The sequence below is a fragment of the Lycorma delicatula genome, chromosome 8 (assembly GCF_047948215.1).
Source record: "Lycorma delicatula isolate Av1 chromosome 8, ASM4794821v1, whole genome shotgun sequence".
Classification (NCBI taxonomy): domain Eukaryota; kingdom Metazoa; phylum Arthropoda; class Insecta; order Hemiptera; family Fulgoridae; genus Lycorma; species Lycorma delicatula.
In genome coordinates this window covers 85,036,905-85,051,977 of record NC_134462.1, presented here as the reverse complement: position 1 = coordinate 85,051,977, position 15,073 = coordinate 85,036,905, and the positions used below count along the sequence as shown (strand labels likewise).

Sequence of the window (15,073 nt, the reverse complement as noted above, 5' to 3'; positions counted from 1 at the left end):
GTTTTGACTACGACCGTTCGGTAGGATATGTTTCGTGCAAAGTAGAACTATAGAACGACTGAAAAAATACTGCGTTCATTCGCTGTTGGAGAAAAGTTACCGGTTATTATTTACGCAAGGAGCGTAAAATTCGTGCTACAGGCAGAAAATATGAAACTGCAGAGTCCTGTATTCCTGATCGCAAATAAAAATTTATTTTCTCGTAGCCGATAAAAACAAGAAAGGATTTCGGCGAAAAAACGCGAAATATCCGGAAATGTAAGAAAGCCTTGAAGCGGATAAATGGAATGTACGTCATTTGGATACGAAATTTCTAGAGAAATGTGTAGCTGAAAGCCACGGAAACCGCCGATGAATTAAAAACCTGTAGGAATGAATTTAAACCTAGTCTTAACTCAGTACGCTGATTTCTTGCCGACCTTGTTTTTTTTATTCGAAGAAGGGAGACGATAGCACAGCGGTTAACAGAAACATACGAAGATAAACTGACAAAATTTCAAAGATACGTCATAAATTTACGAATAAGGAACAACTATTCCCTAGATCAAATTGGGAATGGGGATCGGACAACAACGGTGACTTTTGAAACGCCATCAACAAAAATAATTCAAAGCATAGAAACAAAGAATGTTCAGATACGAACTGCCGGTTAGAAATACAACGTCGCTCGGTGATGGTGAGAAAACTTTCGGACGGAAGCTTTCAACACGGGGGTAAATACTCCCCGTTTGTAATTTTCAAAAGAAAACATCTAACAAAAAGTGAAAAATTTACAGCCCATATTGCCGTGCAAGTACAAAAAAAAAAAAAGGATGGATGAATAATAAACTAATACTAGACCAGGGTCTGGAAGTGTGGACCAAACAAACGCCTTACTACTAAAAACAGTCCGTACCTGTAACGGATAGACAATATTTGGCGTCATACAACCGGTGATATAAAACGAAGACCGACTGCCGGAAAGTGTGAAAGGGTTATGATTTCTGCTGGAACGAAATCTATTTTTCAACGCTAAATATCTACGTAATTCGATCGCTAAAAACCAAACACCGTAAACACTAAATAAATTGGATTTCCAACACGAGACGCGAAATTACATCATTTGATAAAATTATGAAATCGTTTTTGATAAAGATTCGTGAGTGGATTATCGTGTCTTAGTCAAAAATACCGCATGATTTGATTAATAAATCGTTCGAGATATAGTATTTCGAACCTGGAAATAAGGTCGATTATCTGCGGTTAAGTGATTACGAAGAAAATTTCAAATCTACGGATGACGGAAACTCGATCACTGATGACAGTAATTAAGGTAAAAACCTAGTACAATTTCTATGCTTTTAATTACATATTTACAATATAGACTGATTTGCTGTATTATGCAAATAACAACAAATACTATTACATATTCAATTTGCTATGGTGAATTTGTAAATAAAATGCAAAAAAGTAAAATTTTTATTTTCTGTTTTCCAAACCTGGATGCGCATGGTATATAGATATATACGCTCTCTTGAACTTAGAAATAATAGAAAAAACAAATTAGTTAAATTAAAATGAAATCTTACACTTTGTTGAATATATGAATACCCGAAAGCATCGGTATAAAAAATATACCAATATTGAAGCACAATCCTACGTTAGATTTAATTAAATATGGATAAACAACTTAAGTGAACAGAAATAAAATCAAAAATTATTTATGTAAAAAAAATAAACACTTGCTTACCTGTAAAATATTTTATTATTATTATTATTATTAAAAATATGAAATGATGTTCCCACTTCTCTCCAAAAAATCCTGCAACAAAACATTTATTAAGAATAACAAGATATCATACCTACAACACATTAAATTAGAATAGTGTAATTTTAATGTAGCAGAGGTTATATTAATAAAAATACTTTTTCTCAAAGTAACAAGACCTTTTTTTTAAGTAAGAGTCTGGTCATAAATTGATAATACAAATTTCTTGTAACTGACGGAGATTTCTTTCTTATGAAGGAGGTAGAAGAATTTTGTATTTGAGAAGCAGAATTACTAAAGATGGACGAAGCAGGAGCGATATAAATTGCCGAAAATTGTCACAGGAGAAACGAGCCTTCATTCACAAATATAATTTGTGCACATCAAAAATTAATTTAAACGTCAGGAAAATAAATCATATGGGTGGATAAAGCTACAAATGAAGAGATGTTTCGGCAAATTGATGAAGAAAGAAGCATTTAGAAAAATATAGTTAAAAGACAGACTTATAGGCCACACATTAAGGCATCCTGGAATAGTCGCTTTAATATTGGAGGGATATGTAGAAAAGAAAAATTGTGCAAACAGGGAACGTTTGGAATATGTAAAAACAAATTGTTAGGGATGTAGGATGTACGGGGTATACAGAAATGAATCGACTGTTACTAGATAGGGAATCTTGGAGACCTGCATCAAGCCAGTCATCAAATAATTGAAGAAAAAAATGTTAAAACTATTTTTCAGCGCAATCGTTATTGACAAATAAATACTTCTGAGATCGGGAAACGATCTTGACGAACCCCTCGTTGAAGAACTGTGCCGCATTTTCTTTAAAACGATCAGTTTAACGGACGTCGTAATAGATCTGCAAGTGTCTTCCGCTCTAAAATTCTTATAATTACGAAAAATGATACTCATATGGCAGCAGATTGTTCAGATAATCTAATACGTGCCATTTAAACTTTTGCAAGTGCTACGCCGTTTTTTGAGGAACGTGGAATCGGACATTCTTGTAAAACAGACACATTCCCGTAGTAAACGGGCCACGCCGATGATTCAATATAGTGGGCCGTAACGTTTTACCATTGCATTTCTAATTTGATGGTTTATCCTCGAGACAGATGAACAATCAGAAGAGTCCCATTCCAATCCCAAAAAATATTGATGATGTCAAATAGGGGTCCAGATCTTACTCAATCATCCAGTTTCTCTACTACTTCAATTAGCTATCGATAAATTTTAGCAGGGCGGATGTTATTCCATTTAAAAAACAAACCGGCGATCCCACATTTCAATCGATGGTATTGATGAATGAAATTCTATTGAAAAATGTCGTCAGTTCATGTCAAAGGCTTGAAGCTAACTGATTGTGTCACAGCTAAGTTAAGGTACGTCCCTGACTAGGTTGCATTTCAAAGCGTCAACTCTGTAACATATGCGTACTATTTTAACATTAAAAATTGTCCTCGTATATAATACGATACAGTAAGGCTTTAAATAGTAACACAATAGTACTGTACTTACAAAATCTGTGACAGTGCCTTCCTTTAAGACACATAATTAAATGTAGGGTCATATTTTTTCTCAATATTCTAAAGAGCAACCTGAAACAAGTTTAGTCTTTCTTAAGAAAACCCTGGCCCAGCTCCAGAATTTCGTGGGAAGATATGTAAATGAGCTCTAATCGACTACTACTGCTATTTTTTAGGTCAATCAAATTAAATCTAGCGGTCGGTACGATTTGAACTAAGGAAGGTGTAAATTAACGTTAATTTTTTGAACCGATATGAACATAGCGTCAATGAAATCGTTTTTCCTAGCGATGAAAAAACCGATCGGATGGGATGTATATTTAGATTATTTTCTCTGGATATGTACGCGTTCACACTTCTGGATCAAAACGAGCGAATTAATGAGGACAGTTATTCGGAAAAAATTTATCGCATCAAAACGCTGCGAACTAGGAATAAATGTTTTATATATTTACGTTTTAAATCATAAAAGTATTGATAAAAACGAATGTTATCTCTATTTTTTTATTAACCTATATCACAATTCTTTCACTCTTTGAATAGCATAAAATATTGAATAAAAAACATTGACGTGTAATAAATCATTCAACAACGCCTTGTAGCGTTTTTATTAAAATAACATAAGCGAAAAGTATAGATATTATAGAAACTGATAAATAGGATAAACATATATATTTAATTTATAAAACAATTTATGATAATTGTATAGTAAAATTCTGGAGATGATATCGACACGAAAATGAATTCTACTTTGTCAGAATAGACTGCAGTAACAACAAACGATAATAATAAAAATAATAATACAACTAGGCTGGTGGTTTGGAGAGAATATATATTGTAAAAAAGATTTTATCTTCTGTGTTATTTCTGTTAGGATTTAAAAAAAAAATTATATCTATTTTAATACTTTAAATAAAATAAAACATTATTTTTTTAAATAAACTCGTACATTTACGTCAAAATGAATATTTTAAATAAGATTTCAATGTACACAGAATAAAAGCAAGATAATTTATTCGCAGACCGTATATAAATACGGACTACGAATAACATGTGTGTTGTGTGCACACACGTTACATTCATATGTGTACGCCAACAAATGAGCAGTGTGCGTTTACTTACACTCACATATACGCGCGTTATTAAAAAACACATTTAATCATTCTGTTCTAAGAAGAGTGTCACGTGTTTGATTGTCAGAAGACATTTTATGGAACGGCTGATTTTGTACTACTCCAAAATAAAAAAAAATTGACGTGGTCACCACATGACTTCCTTGTACGCCTATTAAATTATATATACAATTTTTTTTAAAAGTACATAAAATTTTATTTCAATAATAACTTCTGATATTTTTTCATATATATATTTTTTTATTATTATTGAATTATTATTTATTGTAAAAAAGTTTTTTTACAATCTGAGATTAATAATTATTAATAAATCAATATATTTAAATTAAAAAAAAGTTAAAAAAAAGGATCCAAATATATCGTTAATTAAAAATGTTATTTGGCTATAACTCTGGAACCGACGAAAATAAGTACCAATTATGAGATATCGTTGAAACGCTCTCAATGAGGCTTTTGACTTCAGTTAAGTAAAAGTCCGTAATCCAAACTGTTTGGATATTGGGCATTTTTTGGACCCTTTTGGTCCAGTCGTATGCAATCAAAAGGTAAAGTGGACAACTAGATGTTACACCAGTTCTAAATCCAAAATTTCAACATCCTACGGCTAATCGTTTTTTAGTTATGCGAGATACGTACATACGTACGTACAGTCGTCACGCCGAAACTAGTCAAGTGATAAAAATGGATATTTCTGTTGAAATCTGAAAACCGAAATTTTTCGCGATCACAACACTTCTTTTATTTACAAGGAAGTAAAAAGAGAAAAAAGCACAATATATATACATACATACATACATACAAACACCGGCTTCGCCTGCGCTATGTGGTTACTCGGGTTTCCCATCGCGGTCAATTTTTTTCTAATGTCTTTTATTCATCGTCGCACTCTTAAAAAATCTAAAATGGTTTTTAGATATTTATCTGAAGAATATTTGCAATTCAAGTGAATATCACGTTTATTCAGTCGAAAATAAGGAAAATTTGCAATCATTTTCAAATTTTTTTTCATAAGTCTCACGATCGAATTTTGAAAAATCTAGCAATTCATTTTTCGATATTCGCAAAAAGACTACACACACCCTTCATTTAGCTGTTACCTTCATTTGTTACAGAGAAATTACGAAAACAGTTAATTTTATTATTACACCATTTTAACCCTTTAAACTAGCAATTTCAAAAAATAATTTGCACTTACACCGTATGAAGAACTTGTTTACAAATTTATATTAATTTATCTTTTGCTGGGTGTTGATAATGAATCACTCACGACATGTTCTTTTATATATATATAATGCTATATTAATACACAGCACTTATTTTTGTTGCACAGTAACATAATGATGGCCTTTCGAAATACAATTCCAGTTTCGTTTTGAAAGGTGTAATGACATAACTGACACCTACACTGCAAACAGATATTAAAAATTGTTAAAAATATACGCCGTTATCCCGCATCTTAATGTTCTAGATATGAATAGAGCAGTTTTGCAATAGGAATTCGTGTCATTATAAAAACACTGTAAGCGTATAATTAAATTATTGATAATTTCCAGATCGTTTAATCGGACGATGAAATGAGCTTTTGGAATGGCTCCAAAGATCAATAAATAAAACTATTTATAATTATGACGACACCGATATGAAAAATTGAGGCTATTGAAATTAAATGTTTAATAACTTTAAGGGAAACATGTTAAAAAAATCAAATTTGTAGCAAAATTTGGACATCAGTATCGAATTGAGAAGACAGATAAAGCACAGAGTGATGTACAAGCTTTTACCGCCAACCTTGAACATATTCGTGAGTCACTGAAGCTTCACACAAATATGTGCTGAAAACCCTTAGTTTTCAATTAATGACTAATATAAATTTCGCCGAGAACAATTTTAGAAAAAAATAATTTATTTAACTTTTTTCATCAAAGTTAAGTAAATTATTCTATACTAGAATTATAATTCATTTCCTTAAAAGATTATATTTCAAAGTGTCATCCTTACTTATCACTGCCCATAAAAGAGGATGGTGAGTCGGTTTGTTTGTTTACTGTTGTATGCGCTTACATTTTTATTTTAACTGCTATTGGCGAAGAGCAGACCGTTGTTATAAACGAATTTAGCTGGCTGTCATTTCTTGCCTTATTTTTTAGATTTCTTCTTAAAATACTACACACCGACCTAAACAGATTAGTTTAAAATTTTAATGCCGTTATCTCTATCATAACGTAGGTAACAAACTAGGAATTTAAGGGGCGACTTTTATCAAGAACTTCATTTTCAAATATAATTTTTGATTTAATAGATTCTTACCATTAAAAGCCATTATCTTCGATTTCTTAACAAACAATTGGGGATTACAACCTTTAACTACCTTACTGAATTTACATAGACTAACTGCAGATCATTTTCATTCTCGCTTAAAATAAAATCAAATTATGAGCAAAAATTAATACATTAATACAAATATTCTGAAGCAAAATTCCCAGTGACACTTGCTGTTTCCAATGATAGACTAGTTCGCCAAAACATAAATTAAATAACACAGGTGACAACGGATAACCTTGTCGAACTCCTAAATCAGTATTTAAAAAATTTTTCGCCACTGACCATCTTCACTGTGGCGCCTGAGTACAAACTCTTTATAAATTTAAATAAATGTAAAAGAAAACCTTTATTTTATTTTAAAGATCTTAAATTAATATTTAGTATTATTAAAAGAACAGTTATTAATTAATATTAAAAAGTGAAAGTATGGATTTTTGTAAATAAAAAAATCTGATGGGGACACCAGATGACCTCCTTGTACGCCTATTAAATTACGTATAGACATTTTTAAAAATACACAAAATTTTATTTCATTAGTAACTTCTGATACTTTTTCACTTTTTTTTGTATGTATTTACTATTATTATTGAAATATTATTTATCGTATTTTTTTTTTACAATCAGAGGTTAATAATTATTAATAAATATATAATAATAATTATTAATATATTTATATTTAAAAAAAAGGAGAAGAAGTCTGATTCGAACCGATGTACCTTCCCCTTATAAGATCCAAATATTTCATTTGGCTATAACTCTGGAACCAATGAAAATTTACTTATATCGTTGAAAAGCTCTCAATGAGGGCTTACGACTGCAGTTAAAAAAAGTCCAAAACCATTTTTTGGGGGATTTTGGGTTTTTTTGAACACTTTTGGTTCAGTCGATTGCAATCAAAAAGAGGGGGGATGAGGTGCACAACTAGATGTTAAAACAGTCCTAACAGGCTGGATTAGATGTTAAAACAGTTCAGACGTGACGTCTGTACGCACGTACGTACAAACGTCACATTGAAAATAGTCAAAATGTATTAAGGTCAAAATGGCTATATCCGGTGAAATCTGAAAACCGAAATTTTTCCTGATCTCCATACTTCCTTTACTTCGTACAAGTAAAAATCATCTACTGAAGAGTTTTTTTAATGAGTGGATTAACATCATTCATTATACTTGTAGAAGGGCTTATACCTTTACCTTTACTTAATTTCGGTCAACTTTACACGAAAGTTTAAAATACAAAAATTAACAATAATTGCCGATAGTAATATTTATTAGTAATACTAACTTCAGGAGTGGCGGCAAAACCTTTGTTACATGAACTTTTTAGAGAATTTCAAAAAAGAGGTAAAAACCCGAACTTAAAAAAAATCAAGAAATTTATCAAAGCCGAAGTACTTTATTTAGAAATGCTGTTTGTAATAATTATTAAGTTGTCTTTGAATCTTTAGCTGTGAATGAATGTTATGTTTTTATTATAAGATAAATTTAAAGTAATAAACAGTATTGATTTCAGCTTACTGTATCGCTAATGGTAAATTATTTCCAGTAAAATAAAATTTTCTTAACTACTGAAAACTAATTTTATTTTGTTAGAGTAGCCATTTTGTTTGTTAAGTAATAAAAAGATGATTTATTTAATGACTAACGTTTAGCAAAATCGATTAAAAAATAGTAATAAAATATAAACGGCAAATAAAAGACTTAAATCTGTTCCTGGTGAAGACATTATATATAAATATGTACATGGTAATTTAAAATACCGTAATAATTAAACACAACATAAATAGAAATTTATATTTGCTTCCTAATACAATAATAATAATAGAAAAAAGGAAGGGAGAAACATAATAAATCACGATATAATAACGTTTTAAAATTGTTTCAAACAGAATAAATAAAAAAAAAAAAAAAAAAAAGATATATGTTGCATAAATAATAAATAGTGTAGCTAGCATAAATAATAAGTGTTAATAAAATAGTAGATACAATAAAAAAGCTAACATATTATTCATTAAAAAATAATAAAAAACTGTATATAAAAAAAACTATTTTAATACAATATGTTGTTGAGTACAGAAAACATTTAAATAATATGAATAAAGTACTTTTATATATATATAAGATGTATCTACAAAACAGTAAACGCCAGGAAATAATTTAAGTAAAAGCTATTAGCAAACATGGATGACTATTTATCCTCTAGAGATAGGCGCTTCGCTTTACATCACCGTGTTTAAACGGTTTTACTTTATTTGAATATAATGGCGAGAAAAAGATCTAACATTAGATAATGTTTTAATATTATTAACAAGACATACAGACAGATAATAGGTGAAGATACGTGTTACGTACCAATTATAATACATTAAATAAATTTGTATAACCGAGTTATATTTTAAAAACGCTAAATATAGTCCTACGATCATTAAGCGTTACATCAATTAATACTGTTTCGTCACTTTACGTAAGTACTTTATTATTGTAAGCTATTTGTAGGCTACATGGTAGGGTAGGCGCGTTAATATCTAAGGGCATACCGAGTGAAAAAAACCCAAAATACACACACACACACACACACACATATATATATATACTGATTATGCAAACTGTTAATATATACAAGAACATACATAAAAAGAAACGTTCTGCGGAAACTAAATGTACCATTCGAATTTACTTCCGGTCGGCATCTTGAAATCGTACATCCGATAAAAAAATAACAAAATAACTAATAAATTAACTATGCCCCGATTAAAGTAATAATAGAAACGCCATTACTCTTGCTTGAACTGCTATTAAATTATAGAGGTTGTATTAATTTTTTATATCTGCAAACTAAAAAAAAAATAAATTATTTCATCTATTATTTAATTTTATATTTTCTAAATTAATATAATAATCTATTATTTTTTTAAATATTACTTAGTAAAAATCAAACTGAATTCCGTTTGTTCCTTCAGGTACCATATTTTAACCCAAAGGAGTATAATAAGTAAAAATTCAGTAAAGTTCATAGGAAAATATTTTTTACAGTTTTGTTCCTTCTTCATATCGCATATTCTCTCAATGAGTAACATACAAAAAAATGTCTAACAAAGATTGGAAATCCGTATCTAAAAAAAAAAACAACAATCCATTGAAGTGGCTTAAAATTCTATTCAATATTGAAAACATTTTCAATATTTCCGAGCAAATCATAAAAATAATTTTATCAAAAATGAGAAAATAAAACATATTTAGGGTAGAAAAATTGAAACGACCGCCATTTTGAAATATGTAAACTAAGGGTATTGTTTAAAATAAAGTGCAAAATTGTATTGCGTTATCCCCAACCGTTCATTAAAAATAATTTTTTTCTTAAATAACACAAAATGGCGGAGAGAGAAAAATAAGCGTTTTCGGACTTATGTCTACAGGATATTTTTTCTTCCATATGTTAAGTAGAGTCACTTCCTAGAGTTTGGCCTGCTGTTTCTAAAAACATCCTTTCTTTTTGCTGTTTAGCCTCCCCTAATTACCGTTCAGAAAATACTTCAGATGATGATATGTATGAGTAAAAATGAAGTGTGGTCTTGTACAGTCTCAGGTCAACTATTTCTCAGATGTGTGGTTAATTGAAACCCAACCACCAAAGAACACTGGTGTCCACGATCTAGTATTCAAATCCTGACTTTACCAGGACTTGAACGCTGGAATTCTCGACTTCCAAATCAGCTGATTTGGGAAGACGCGTTCACCACTAGACCAACCCGGTGGGTTTTTAAGGGTATCCTGTATATATACAAGTCTACGTATAATTTTTGACTCGAAAATCTCCAGAACTACTACACCAATTTCATTGAAATTAAGACATGTTGTAGTAACGTATCTTAATTGTGCCTGTGAAGATCGGTTGAGTCGTTCTTCAGTTACGCTCAGTTTAGTCGACAATAGACAGTTGACTTTGTACAGGTGCATTTTTTATCGCTCATTCTGTGGGTCACAATGATGAGCGAGTTTAAACTTGCTTTCGTGAAGCGTCTATTCGTTAATCGAATGTATAGTACGTTTCTGACTACGAAAATAGTCAAGGCGTCGTAAACGAAATGTCGGTATTTATAATAAAGCTTAACAAAATTAAAACATCTTTTAACAATATTTCATTTATTTCTAACGTAAATAAAGTTAAAAACCTAAAAAAATATAACGGTATAAATAATGAAGAAACTCATAATAAAAATAGTAGACTAACGTTGGAATATAAGAGGTAAAAGGAAATTTATTAAAATTTATATAGTCGACATGTCTTATGTAAATTTGAATGTACATAATTAATTTCATAGGGCACTATCTATAGATTAATTTAAAAGAATAATAAATAAATGAAACATAAAATCAATTTTCAAACACAATAACAAATAGAGAATAATAAAAAAAAAAATAATAACAATAACGAAACAACAATAATAATACAATCGAATCAATCGTCGATTAGTATTTATAATTTTAAATGTATTGTATTCATTCAGGAAAGAAAAAAGGAAATAAAAATAAATAAAAAAATAGAAAGGAAAAATAAAAATAAACTCTTATAAGTTCAACGAATTGATTGATTTATATAATAAGACGGGTTCGACGATCGACATATTGTTTCGGATATGGAACGTGTTGCATAATAAAGAGTATCATAATGTATCCTTTACACACATACAAAACACCAGCAATTCACGCGCATACACATACATACACACACACCTTTTATAGACTAACTTAACTGGACTGATTGACTGGTTAACGTACTTGATGACTTTACAATTTTATATAAACACAAACGCAACCACACTGCATAATATAATAGTTACAAGTAAAACTATTAATTTTCTATAAAATTACCTTTGTATTTCATCGTTATAGAGTAATTCTTGAATTATCAATATTAATAACATTTTAAAATTAGACAAAAACGAAAAACGCGACAAACAATAACAATAAAATATAACGAAATGCAAAATCACGTAAAAGTCGTAAATAAAATAAGAAATTAAATTTCTTACACGCTTCTTTAATTTAAAATAAGAAGAAAATAATGGTTATTTATAAGCCCGTGAATTAAATTAACAAACGTTTTTCATTTATAATACTCGTATATTATTTATAATAATAAGTTACATTCAATATTAGATAAAGCTACCAAATTAATGGTAACGTTTATGTAAATAACTGTAAAATAAATCACAAATTAATTTATTTATTCAAACAGAAGAGACATTCTTTTTTCAAGGCAAATCTAATATTAAGATGATGGACTAGGCCAATAATTATATCTGAGATGTTTGTAGCGCCAAGCCGTGTGAATCTTACTATATATAATAGTAAGACTTTATATATAATAAAAAGTCCAAATTTTTCGGTAATTTCTTCTTTTACAGTATTCAGTACCTAATTGTAGATAATACCTATGCAAATAAAATTTATTGAAAAATAATTTTTTTTTATGAGAAAAAAGGAATTGTAATACAATTTTGTAAAGCTAATTATTAATAAAATAATTAATAGAGACAAATTTCAATAATATAACACATCGCAAAAAAATTATGCGCCCCGTTACGGAACAACAGTACTCTAACTGTATCATGTAAACAGATCTTAACGTAGAATTTCTCTTTTAACACTTTATACCCCAGTTTAGGGAACCTGACGGTTACCGCTTACCCTTACCTTTCTCGTATGAAAGGTTGAAAATTTGGTATGAACTAGATAAAATTTAACGATAACGACTCTTCGATATAAACTGGTCAACATATTTTTCTTTTATTGGGTTTTAATTAATTACTAGAAATTACAATTCTAACTAATTAAATCAGTTTCTTAATACAATCAAAGTAATCATACGGGTTCTAACGACATATCCTGGCCTGGAGATTCCAGTACTTCCTCTGGCACATTAAAAAAAAAAAAAAAAAAAACCACAAAAAGGTACACTCACTACATAGATAGTGTACGAACAAATAGGCGCTGATTCTTAAATAATTGAAGTCATAAGTTGATGTTATTATCAATTCTTTATTATATTTGAGTATATTTTTGTATGTTTAATATACTTGAAATATTAAATGAATTTTTTATATATTATTAAATGTTTATTATAATTGAATTATGTACTGGAACTGTTACTGAATGCGATTGCATTTTGTAGGCGACTGGCTGGAACTGAACAAGAGTAACAACTGAAGACTGAATAATGAATGACGACAATAATGACGATGGACTTGCTTAAATAATATTGCTGGAGCCGCTGCCTCGTCAGGAGTCGAGTGCATCCGAAAGGAGCCGAATGATCTTTAAGGAGCCGCTGAATCGTCAGCAGTCGAATACATACGAAAGCAGCCGAGTATACTGTAAATATCCGAATGAATCCGACCGAAGCCGAAGATATTTACATTTAAAATTCCTATTAAATACATTAAAGCTCCAACATTTAAACGATAATAAGAAAACATAAATATGTAAAAAGTATTTAAAAATTAAAGAAACCTAAGTCCGAACAAGAGGTAGCAGACGTTAAAACAAAAAAAAATATTTTTCCACCATATATAATTTGATCCCTGTCTGAAATATCGCCTAAATGTATACAGCCATTCACGACGCCGGTGCGAAATCGTCATCTATCGATTTAGTCAAGATTAATGACAATTAAGTAGGCACGAGATTCGATATCGATATTAAAAACGACTGTAAAACCCGATCTTTTTTCTTTGTTGCATACAATCGACAGTTGATCGGAGGCAATAGGATCGGGTCGGCTGTTCATTAAATGGAAGACACCGTGTACGTTTCTCTCCGCGAAGGGAGTGCGTTACAACCTACAGAAAACATGCTTGGTTTTGTGTAATCAACTACCAAGCATACTCCTGCTAGAACGAAAAAACTAACACCGAAAGTGAAATCGCGCCGGGAAAAAGACCCAAATGTTTGTATAACTCTCACAGGGTATGAAATAACCTTAATTAAATTTTTTAATTATACTCACGATCTAAAAAAAGGTTCGGAACGCAATCCTAAACTTCATCCTCTTAAAAAAAAAATATTAATATACATAAGTACCCGTAAGTAAAAATAAATACCGGGCACCCAATTAGAAAGATCCAGTAAAAAAAAAAAAAAAAAAAAACAATAATGTCGAGATTCTGAAATAAGTAGAGGGAATAAAACATCCCCGACATACTTGTGTTCTGTTCCGTCGGCTGTTCTCTGGGAATCAACCGGCCAGGCATGCGTGTATTCGCAAGAGCTCCGTGCGTACGTAGTGTTTAACAGATAAGATAACTTCATCCGGCTGGCCGGCTATCTTGTGTTTCATATACAAAGATAGACTACTTTCGTAGGAACCTTTTCGTAAATATTTTTAAAATCCACAGTTTCTAATAGATTTATATTATGATTTGCTTCTAAACATTGTTCAGTCGTTGCGAATTTCTCGGGTGTAAAATTTCTAAATTTTTTCCTTCAATTTTTTTTGCCATAAGGTATTCTAAATTAATATCAAAAATAGCAGTAATTATATAGCGAAAATTACATAAAACGTTATTGCAGGAAACAAAATAAAGTCCACCAGAATGAAGAGATTCCTAATAGGATACGAAATGCGATGTACAGAAACGAAACACAGCTGTGAGAATATATTTTACCATCTTCACCACTAATCATTAAAATCTTTTGTATTGGAAATATCTATTTAAATTAAAAACAACTAAGAAGGTATTAAAATACCCGTAATAATAACAATGAGCATTATACTTATGTCATTTTAGATTACTTCCACGCTGTTTGTAAAATAACATTAAAGTTCATTAAAAAGAAAAAATTCGATACACAATACAGAATATATACTATTCATTACATCCTATTTTACTACAACATATCTGATACCCGGTACGAAACATTCACAACACAAAGGTAACTAAAGCCGTAGAATCGACCGATAGAAAAAACAAAGCACTTACAACGATGGCTTACAACACTGATTTTGTGTGAGTGTATGTGTGTTCTTTCTGTCTAATATAAAATATTGAATTATTTAGTAAAAGTAGAGAATTATGTCGGCAATATACAGTAGCAAACTAATGTATTATTAGCTAGCTAATAGATGTTATTATCATGTCAAAATATGAGGTGCTACGTTCTGAAAGTAACTTCCTGTACTTGCTTCAGTGCATCTTATATGTAAATGCACACGGTAAAGTAACCAACCGATCACAGAAAAAACATAACATCGATAAAAGTATTCATTATTATTACCTTTCTTATTTCAATATCTTAAAAACAGTATACCTATTGTCTTTGTAATTTTTTTCTCACGCC

The 15,073-nt window shown here is 30.2% G+C and overlaps 1 long non-coding RNA gene across 1 annotated transcript in view; it reads right to left on the bottom strand.

The window, feature by feature from the left end:
* Positions 1-15,073, bottom strand: part of LOC142329368 (uncharacterized) — a 533,988-nt gene that overhangs the window by 73,526 nt on the left and 445,389 nt on the right. Inside the window, exon 7 of the long non-coding RNA XR_012757481.1 lies at positions 1,730-1,801. This is a non-coding gene — a long non-coding RNA (uncharacterized LOC142329368). The remainder of the gene's footprint in view (positions 1-1,729; positions 1,802-15,073) is intronic.